We start from the raw sequence: 11001 nt of genomic DNA, 5'->3' as shown, positions 1-11001 counted from the left end.
GATTCATGGCTAATAGGCGCTATGTTTATATTTGGAGTTGAGCTTGGTAAGTTTTGAACGTATGTGACGATTATAGTTGAAGTCACGTACATAAGGTTCATTGTGGAATAGGTGAAAGTTCGTTTAATTGTATGATTATAACGAAAATAAAATGATGTATGAAAGGCCAATGTAGGACTTGGTATGAGATTGAACCATAGGGTTTAAGGAACTATCGTATAGTTTGGTATGGATGGAGTACTTAACCTCATTTCATTGTTTCCTGTTGTGATAATTTTATTAATGGATGGTTGTGGAATGCTTATGGCTTACTGAGTTATATACTCATTCGGTGTTTGCTTGTCACCTATTCTAGGTTTCTTGGACTAGTCTCTTTTTGCGTGATCGTGCCGTCGTCGAAGTCATCACACCGGCTAGCAAGTTTTGGTACTTTCTTCTTAGTCGGCTTAGGAGAACATTTCGGCATGTATAGGCTATTATGTTGTGTTTGAACTTTGGTATGTAAACTTTTAGCCATGCGAAAATGGCATAAATGTTCGGTTGGGTTTGGTTTCATAACGTTAGGTCGTAAATCTTGATAATTCGACCTTTTTATGCCATATGTCATGGTTGATTATTTTGGTGTTAAAATTCATGATATGGCAATAGTGTAGTAGGGGGATGTTTGACAATGATTAGCCTTTGGCATGGCTAGTCATGATCATAATTTGTGATATGTATGACGAATTACTAGTTAGATCAAGGAGAAATCACGAAATGGGCATAGTTGCTTTCGTAACAGATGCTGGCAGCAGCAGTGACGTGAGATTGAAAAATCACTAAAAATAGTAGGAGTGGAATAAATTGATGAATAAATTATTTATTCGAAGCTCGATGAGTCTATTTTCATATAGAAGCAACGAAAAGATCATATGGATAGTATGTTAAGATATATTCAGGTTCTTGTGAGACAGGGCCAGAACGGTTTCTGGATTCCCTGTTCCGACTTTGGAAACTCATTATAAATTAACCAGAGACAATTAGGAGTCATACCATATATGGATAGATTCCTCTCTGAGTCTAGTTTCTATAGAAACAAACGGCATCAGTATTGAAGCTCTGTGGAGGGAGATATCCAGGTCGTAATGTGCAAAGGTCAGTGTAGTCGATTCCTGTAACATGGGAGACTTTGACTAATAAACTGTACTAATTGGCCCGACCAAAAATTCTAGAAAAAAATATGTAGATGGGAATATGAGTCATGTTTTATGGAAAAATCACGAAACCGATTTTCAAGTTGTGAAACTCAAGATATGATTTTTAAAGCGACTAGTACGCAGATTGGCAGTGTCTGAGAAATATTTTTATAAAGGGTTTAAAGTCTGTTAACATCTCGTGTTCGACTCCGGTGTCGGTCTCGGGTTCGGGGTGTTACAGAAATTATTGTACTAACTTGAATGTTGAGTTTGTGTATATTAGGGTAATAATGCATTGAATGGATATATGGATGTTTATTGTATTGTATTGAAAATATTAGGTAAGTATAATTCTTGTTACATGAGCTTACTAAGCACGAAGTGCTTACCCCGTTTCCTTTTTCCCTGTTTTGTAGTGTTAAGGGCTCGGAGGTCAAATTTGGTCGAAGACACATCACACTGTCAACCTCAGGATTTCGGTATATAAAGAAACTTTATTTTGGAAATCAATGGCATGTATAAGCTAACAAAGTAAATGTTAACGTGAAATGAATGTAAAGTTAGCCATTAGTATGGTTAACAAACCTAGTTATAGATATGTGATGACGTTATCTAATATAAATGCATGAATCTATCATGAAAATATGTTGAATTGATTTGGTTGATGTGGATTGGTCTCGATTTAATATTACAGGGAAGGTTAGATATTTATAAAAGGGCTATATTGAATACAAAAAAAAAATTTAATTCGTAAACTCCGGTAATGCCTCGTACCCTATTTCGGCAATGAATACGGGTAGGGGTATTACAGAAGTAATCCAGAAGGTACCTGATGCTCGGCTTTTACTTGTTGACAAATTAAGCATTTTGAAACAAAGTTAGAAATGTCTCGTTTCATACCTTGCCACCAATAAAGCTGTTTTAGATCATTATACATCTTTGTACTACTTGGGTGAACAAATAACCGACTACCATGAGCTTTATTCAAAATCATTTGAATCAACTCTAAATTCCTCAGGACACATAATAGGTTTCGAAATCTCAAATAGTCATCAGCATCAACTCGAAACTCTGAATCAGCATTTAAATCACATTGAGCTCTTTTTTCCATCAACTCATTATCAACCTTTTGGGCATCACAAATTTGTTGAACAAATAACGATCTTTCTTTCAATTCAGCTATTATCGAACCATCATCAGACATAGTCATATATGCATTCATTGCACACAAAGCAAACAGTGATTTTTGACTTAAAGCATCAGCAAAACATTAGCCTTTCCCGGGTGGTAGTCAATCACAAGTTCATAGTCTTTTATCAATTCTAACCATCGGCGTTGTCTCAAATTCAGATCTTTCTTAGTCATCAAGTATTTCAAACTTTTATGATCAGAATAAACGTGACATTTCTCACCAAACAAATAATGACGCCAAATTTTCAACGCGAACAAAATGGCTGCTAATTCCAGATCATGTGTCAGATACTTCTTTTCAAGTGGCTTCAACTGTCTCGAGGCATAAGCTATAACTTTGCCTTCCTACATCAAAACACAACCCAAACCATTTGAAGATGCGTGACTATAAATAACAAATTCTTTACCTGATTCTAGCTGAACTAATACTGGAGCTTCGGTCAAAAGGGCTTTCAATTGATCAAAACTTTTCTGGCACTTCTCTGACCACTCGAACTTAACATCTTTCTGCAATAGCTTCGTCATCGGGGCTACAATCATAGAGAAACCTTTCATGAACCATCTATAATAACTAGCAAGTCCCAGAAAGCTTCAGACTTTAGAAACATTCTTCAGAGGTTTCCAATCAAGTATAGCTAAAATTTTGGTTGGATTAACCTGAATAGCCGATGTTGATACCACATGGCCCATAAAACTAACTTAATTTAACTAGAACTCACATTTACTGAATTTCGCATATAACTGCTTATCTCACAAAGTCTGTAACACAAGTCTCAAATGTTCGGCATGGTCAGCTTCATCACGAGAGTAGATCAAAATGTCATCTATAAACACAACCACGAACCGGTCCAGATACAGTCTAAAGATCCGATTCATCAAATCCATGAAAACAGTAGGTGCATTAGTAAGTCCAAAAGGCATAACCAAGAACTCATAATGTCCGTACCTCATTCGAAAAGCAGTCTTTGGCACGTCGGAGTCTTTCGCAATTGATAGTAGCCTGAACTCAAGTCTATCTTTGAAAACACTGTAGCCCCTTTCTATTGATGAAACAGATCATCAATCCATGGCAACAGATACTTATTCTTTATAATCACCTTATTAAGCTATCTATAATCGATACAAATTCTCATAGTTCCGTCTTTCTTTTTCACAAACAACACAGGTGCACCCCAAGGAGAGAAACTTGGTCGTGCGAACCCTCTATCTCTCAACTCTTGCAAGCTGAGTTTTCAATTCTTTTACTTCTGTAGATGCCATTCTGTACGGAGCTATAGATATTAGAGTCATCCCAAGAATTAACTCAATACTAAACTCTACCTCTCGAATAGGTGGCGAACTGGATAATTCTTCAGGAAACACATCTGGATACTAACATACAACTGGTACTGATTCAATGTTTCTTTCAGCCACTTTACTGTCAAGCACGTAGGCAAAATAAGCTTCACAACCTTTTCTCACATATTTCTAAGCTAGCATCGAAGAAATCACTGCTGGTAATCCATTCAGATCATTAGATTCAATCCGAATAATCTCATTATTCTAGCTTTGTAGATCAATGGTCTTTTTTCTTGCAGTTCACAACAACATTATGTAAAGTCAACCAATCCATACCCAGAATTATGTCAAACTCATCAAATGGCAGCAACATCAAATCAACTGGAAAACATGAATCTCGAACCATCAAGGGACAATTCTTACACACTCTATCAACCATAACACGCTGGCCCAAGGGGTTTGACACTTTAATTACAAACTCTGTAAACTCAACAGGAAGAGTCTTGCTGATTACTAATGTCACACACATAAGAATGAGTAGAACCAGGATCAATCAATGCAATTACATTAGTATCATAGAGAGTGAATGTACCAGTAATAACATCTGAGGATGAAGCCTCCTCTTGCGCGCGAATAGCATAGGCTCTGACAGGTGCACGAGCCTCAAATCTGACTGTTGTATCTTTAATTCCTCTCTGACTGCCACTCACATTACCCGCATTTCTCTGTGGTATATCTCGAATCACACTATTACCCAATCTCGTGTTCTGCACTGGATTCTTTTCAACTAACCCTGGGCAATCTCGAATATAATGATCTATCGATCCACATTTAAAATAGGCCCGATCATGCAATCTGTAACTGCTGGGATGTCATTTACCATAGTGTTTACACTCGAGTTGATTTGATCTGACATTCCTCACACTAGCTACTGAGGTAGCTCTCGTGCTCGTAGATGGTCTATTCTGATCCAGTCTGGAGTAACACGAAGTGGCTCTAGAACAACTGAAATCATCTCGGTACTTCTTTGGTGTTGACTGGACTGACTTACTGAATGATCTCTTACGCGAGTCTTTAGCTTCAAATTAGCTTTTCTCTTCTCTTTCCCGAGCTCTTCAGCTTTGCAGGCTCGCTCAACAAGTACCACAAACTCTTTTATCTCAAGTATACCAACTAACAGTTTAATATCTTCATTCAGCCCATCTTCAAACCTTTTACACATTACAGCTTCTGTAGAAACACACTCTCGGGCATACCGATTGAGTCTCATGAATTTTCGATCGTACTCTCTCACAGTCATTCGACCCTGTTGCTCTAGAAATTCTTTTCGCTTCAGATCAATAAATCTCTGGCTGATATACTTCTTACAAAACTCAGTCTGGAAGAATTCCCAAGTCACTCGCTCTCTCGAAACCACTGATACTAGGGTATTCCACTAGTGATATGCTGTATCTTGAAGTAAAGATATGGCACATTTTAAACATTCATCTGGGGTACAGGACAGCTCATCAAACACACGAGTAGTATTATCAAGCCAGAACTCAGCCCGCTTAGCATCATCATCATCAGTAGCTTTAAACTCTTCAGCCCCATGTTTTCTGATTTTATCAACAGGTAGCTTATGTAATCTCAACGGGTCACTTACTTGAGGCATAGTAGGCATCAAAGATGGATTAGTCGGGGGTGGAGGTTGTTGTGCAACCGGGTTAGTCCGGATATACTGAGTAAACTAGTCATTCATCATTTTGATAAAAAGGCTTATCTAGCCTTTCCTTTCTGGTTACTCGAAATCAGTCGAGAATCAACTGGCACTGTCCCTTGCGCGGGAGCAGGCGCTACACTCTCAACATCATCAGCTACAGCTCTGTCGGGCTCCATTTACAAAATGAAAACACATTTTCAAATGTCAGAAGCCATCACACTATCACAATATATAATATGACATGTATAGCTAGACTCACACACGCTACGTTAGTCCTAAAACCGACTAAATCGTAACTCTGATACCAATTAAATGTAACACCCCTAACTTGTATCCATCGCCGGAATAGAGTCATAAGGCATTACAAAATAAAACATGATCCCAAACAATTAAATATAAATATATAATTATTCATATAAACAAGTCTCTAAAGTTAATCAAAATTATTTTCATAAACTAATACAACTTTTAAATTTGGACATTTCATATCATATATATATAAATAGACATTCCGTTCATAGTATAAAATATAATATGCATCAACAATTTCATATATGCGGCATTAATTTAGTAATCTATATGAATCTCATATGTTTTACATATTAACACCATTAAAAGCAAGTATAAGGTTATAAATCAACTCGCTTCATTTCTTGGTTTAATCGGCTAATATATGTATATCATTATACACATTCTCAACTTACACTTAAGTAGTAAATTCATATAGCCATATATAGAGGTAAAAAGCACCCATAAATATGAACACCTTACACGCATACAAGACATATAAAAACTTAATTAATATTACAAGACCAAGTGTCATATACGAATGTCTTAACTTGATTCATAAATGAACACCAAAATTTGCATCATGCATATGTCTTCCTCTTTATCTAATAATTTATAATCTACATTAACTTAATTACATTCACAATGAACCATATGACCAAATATATATATAACATCATACAAATATATACAATGCGCAACTTACCTTAAAATAAAGATTATACTTAGCATTAAAAACATACTAAAACAACCAACCAAAATGATCATGCAACACATGCAATATCTACCATTTAGCAAACGAATCTATTAAACTAGCATACATTCACCCATCACTTTAATTATCACATTACATAATTCCATCAAAAACTGACTAATATACCTAGTTCATGTTATCATAGCCGAACCTCATTACTCAAAATTACATACGTATATAGGACTTCCATTATCATGTTATCAACAATCAGCTCATTAATATGTTTCAATCAAAGACATGACAAATTAAGACTAAACATAGTAATCAAATTCACCTAAATAATTCATATTAGTATGAAACACAACCAAGGTAGTCAAACATACTTATGATCAATTTCTTCATGCCTCATCCAAAATCATTAGCCAACTTCAATGTACAATCACATAACACAAAAGATATTCATTCATGACACATAGCATAATAACCAAATGGACTAAAACCACAAATATGCCAAAGCCAAAATCTAGCATAGAATTTAAGTCATTTTTGCATGGCCTTATACATAACCAAAGTTCATTATTTCAAACGAAATCCAGCCTATACATGCCATAGTTCCAAAATGCAACTTATAAAATACCAAAAGCAGTCGATAGTGTGATAGACTTTGCTGACGATCCCCGAGCTTGTAACTTAATCCAAAATCTATAAAACAGAAACAAATATACACACAGTAAGCTATTATAGCTTAGTAAGCCGTAAGCAAATAAACAATCTAGTGATATAACCAACTCATTTTAAACTAAACAGAATTATACTAGCATAAATATGCTTAGTCTCAAACTACCAATTTCATAAATGATATTTTTGTTTTTTTAAACAAAATTCCCACCTTGGCCGAATGCTCATATAACCAATATAAGTAATTCACATTTCACTTACAAAGCCAATATATTATTAGATAATCAAAAATACTTATTCTCATAAACACAAACTCAAGCATCATAATATACCATCATGTACACATTACCTAAATGGCCGAATACACATGGTTACATCTATACACATATCACATATCATTTCGAAGACAATCACAATATATCTATCAAGACCAAACACACTTTTATAATTATACACATTAGATATTTACCTCATAAGTCATTTGTATCAAACATTAATTACTTACTTACCTTATCACAAGTGATAATAGCCTATTCCATACCTAGTCATTTAGCTTATTCAACATGTACATTCACACCTTATCGTAGCTCGGTGAACCATTCGAATTTGGATAGGACACTCTAATAAATACACAACTCGTACAATGCCAACGTCCCAAACGTGGTCTTACATGTAGTCACATATCGATGCCACTGTCCCAAACAGGGTCTTACTCGTAAACACATATCAAAATCACATACCGATGCCATGGTCTTGCTCGTACACATATATCGGGATCCTATGTAATGACATATGTATCCTAGCTATTCCTAAGGTTCATACAGGGCTTTCGGACGTCATAACTCAGTCGAAACCAATTCGGAGATATAATAGGCAAGCTTAATCATATTCGGTCATAGCCTATATATGTTCACACATTTCATATAGCATATAATATTAACATTTAACTACAATTAAACACATCTATTTGCTTATAAACTTACCTCAGGCAACATAACACGGAACAGGGCAGCTAGTCGACAACTTTCGTTTTTCCCCTATCCAAATTCGATTTCTTTGGTTCTTGATATAAACATATTCAAATTAAGCTCATTCAAACATAATTTCATTCAATTTAGTCCAAAAACACATAAGTGAGAAAATTACCATCTTACCCCTAACATTTACAATTTTTACAATTTAGTCCCTATTGCACAAAACACAAAATATGCAAAATCTCAAAATACCCATGTTAGGCCGAATGTTCTTAGTGTTCATACAAGTCCATATATTTCATTTATTTCACATTCTAGTCCCTCAAATTTTTATTTTTTCTATTTAGTCCTAATTACTCAAAATCATCAAATACTCCAATACAAAACTCAAAATATTTCATCATCAAAAAACAAAAATCACAAGCTCTCAAAAATGACATAACTCAAAATATTCACCAAAATCAAAATTTCAAGCACGGGCTTTGTAGTACTTGAAGCAACGATCTCAAAAACGTAAAAATTATCAAAAATTGAGCTAGAACTTACCTTGAATCAAGCTTGAAAGAGTCGAACCCTAGGTTTCTTTTCTCTTTTCTTTTGTTTTAATTTTGAAAATGGTGAATAAAATATGAACATGTCTTTCTTATTTTTTTATATTATAACTTATTATAATTTTAAGTTTAATTACGTATATATCCTTAATGATATAATAGAAAAACCATATAATATATGTCTTATACTATCCTACCAAAGTATTAATGGGATATTTACAACATAAATACCCCAACTTAGAAAGCCACTAACAATTTGGCCCTTATGCTTTATGATAAACCATAATTTATACATAGTTTTATCCCATGCTTAACATATTTATGGATGATTTCTCCTTAGATTTGGTGAATTCGATGCTCCTAATTTTTTAATTTCATGTTTTATACTTTAGTGAGTATAGGAGAGTAAAAAAGAGCGAGAAACGGGTCGAAAACAGAGAAAATGGACCCACATGGGAAAACAACACAGCCTGGACTTCCTCACACGGGCATGTCACATGGCCGTGTCTCTTTGGCAGGATCGAAGCACGACTTACACGGGTAGACTACATGCCCATGCCTATTCAACATCCTTGAACACGGGCTAGAGTAATCGCACACGGGCGTGTCCCTGCTGAGCCCAAGTATAACCCTATTTGGAAAAGGCCAATTTTGAGGGCTCTTAGGCATTTTAAAGCCTATTTAAACACCTAAGGAGGCACTTAGGAGGGGAGACGTAGAGTAAGAGGCAAGGAATTACTCAAGGGAAGCCAATTGGTCCATCTCAGAAGTCGAATTCATCATCAAGACTGAAGATCTCCCTTCAATTTCCATTCAAGGGTTTTGGGTTTTCTTCATGTTTTGTATTCATTATTCTTCTGAAATGTTTTCTTCTATAATTATGAACTAAACCCCCTAAATACCTAAGAGGAATAAAACCTAAGACGAATCTTGTTATTATTATCTGAATTGTATGATAAATATTTGACTTGTTCTTAATTATGTGTTCTTAATTCTTGTTTTAATATTCCAAGATATTGATTCGAGTTAATGCTCTTATTTAGAGGAGGAATAGACCCTGTCTAAGAGTAAATTTGTCATAATTAAACAGAGTTAATTACACGCCTAGAGATAGGGTGATAAGATTTTGCCGGATTAGGGTGAAACCTAATAAGGGGATCCATAGATCGAGTTAATGCAACACTAGGTGTTAATTAGAAAAAGATTTCAATTAATCAACCTAGGGTTAGACGTTATTAGTATCGAGAGAGATATTAATATAACTTAGGGATTTTTACGGATCAAGTCGAATGAATAAATCGTCTGATTCAGAGTCAAATAACAAGTGAAGTCTAGGTGGATTTTTCCTTGGGTATTGTCTTAATCAATCGAATTTTCCCAAAAGCTTTTCCCCAATGTCTCTTTGTGCACTCTTAGTTTAGTTAATTAATTTAGATAAAAAAATCCCTTAATTTTTAGGCTATATAATAAAAAGAAAGTAATTACTAGTACTTTTGGTTCCTTTGGGTTCGACAATCCGGTCTTGCTAAAGCTATACTACGTTCGATAGATATAATTGCCTTTATCGTGATAATAGTTAGTTTCAAGAATGCTTAATTATAAATTTTTAAAACCTATCGCGAATATCATGTATCACTTTAAACTATCAAGTTTTCAATTTATGTGATTAAGTCCTTTTATTTAATCGGATACCTAAACGACAAAATTAAATCACAAAAATTTCACAGATATAAATTCACACAAAATAAACACAAAATAAAATTTTTAAATATTTTTTGACTCGAATTCGTGGTCCCGAAACCACCGTTCCAATTAGGTTCTAAATTGGGCTGTTACAAAAATCACTTCAAAACACATACCAAAACTAACAATTCAATCATTTTCATTCAACCAATTCAATATAGAACAATACATACTAAAACAACTTATTCAATTTCAAACCATTCAACCAATCAACTAGTCCTTCAATACCGTCTTCTTAGCTTTGTTAAACCATACTCAAAACATGCAAATTTAAATCATCAAACATGACTCAATACGTTTGCCAAAACCAAAAAGTTTCAAGCCATATGCAAATATTAACATTTAGATAATATATATACATATCAAGTTCAATACCATGGATCAAAATGACTTTCAAACATCATCAAGACTTCATACAATCAAGTTTGTTCTAAACCACCTATATATATACCACAAACCCAAGGATCAAAATGATAAAACATCTACCAATAGTGATGGGATAGTGTGAGCTTCGAGTTGATTCGGCCTAACGAGTTCCGCAAGATAATTTACAAGTTAAAGGGAAAATAAATGGGGTGTAACATATCAAATGCTTAGTAAGTTCATAGGCATTAAACATCAACTTACCTCAAATTACAATTTGATACAACAAGCTATTTAACTTGGTAAAGTTTTCTTAAACATAGCAATTCACATATCAATAAGGTGAGTTAACATATAATGACAT

The sequence above is a fragment of the Gossypium hirsutum genome, chromosome A08, assembly GCF_007990345.1.
Source record: "Gossypium hirsutum isolate 1008001.06 chromosome A08, Gossypium_hirsutum_v2.1, whole genome shotgun sequence".
Classification (NCBI taxonomy): Eukaryota; Viridiplantae; Streptophyta; class Magnoliopsida; order Malvales; family Malvaceae; genus Gossypium; species Gossypium hirsutum.
The sequence above is the reverse complement of the archived record's forward strand: the minus strand, read 5'-3'. Positions refer to the sequence as shown.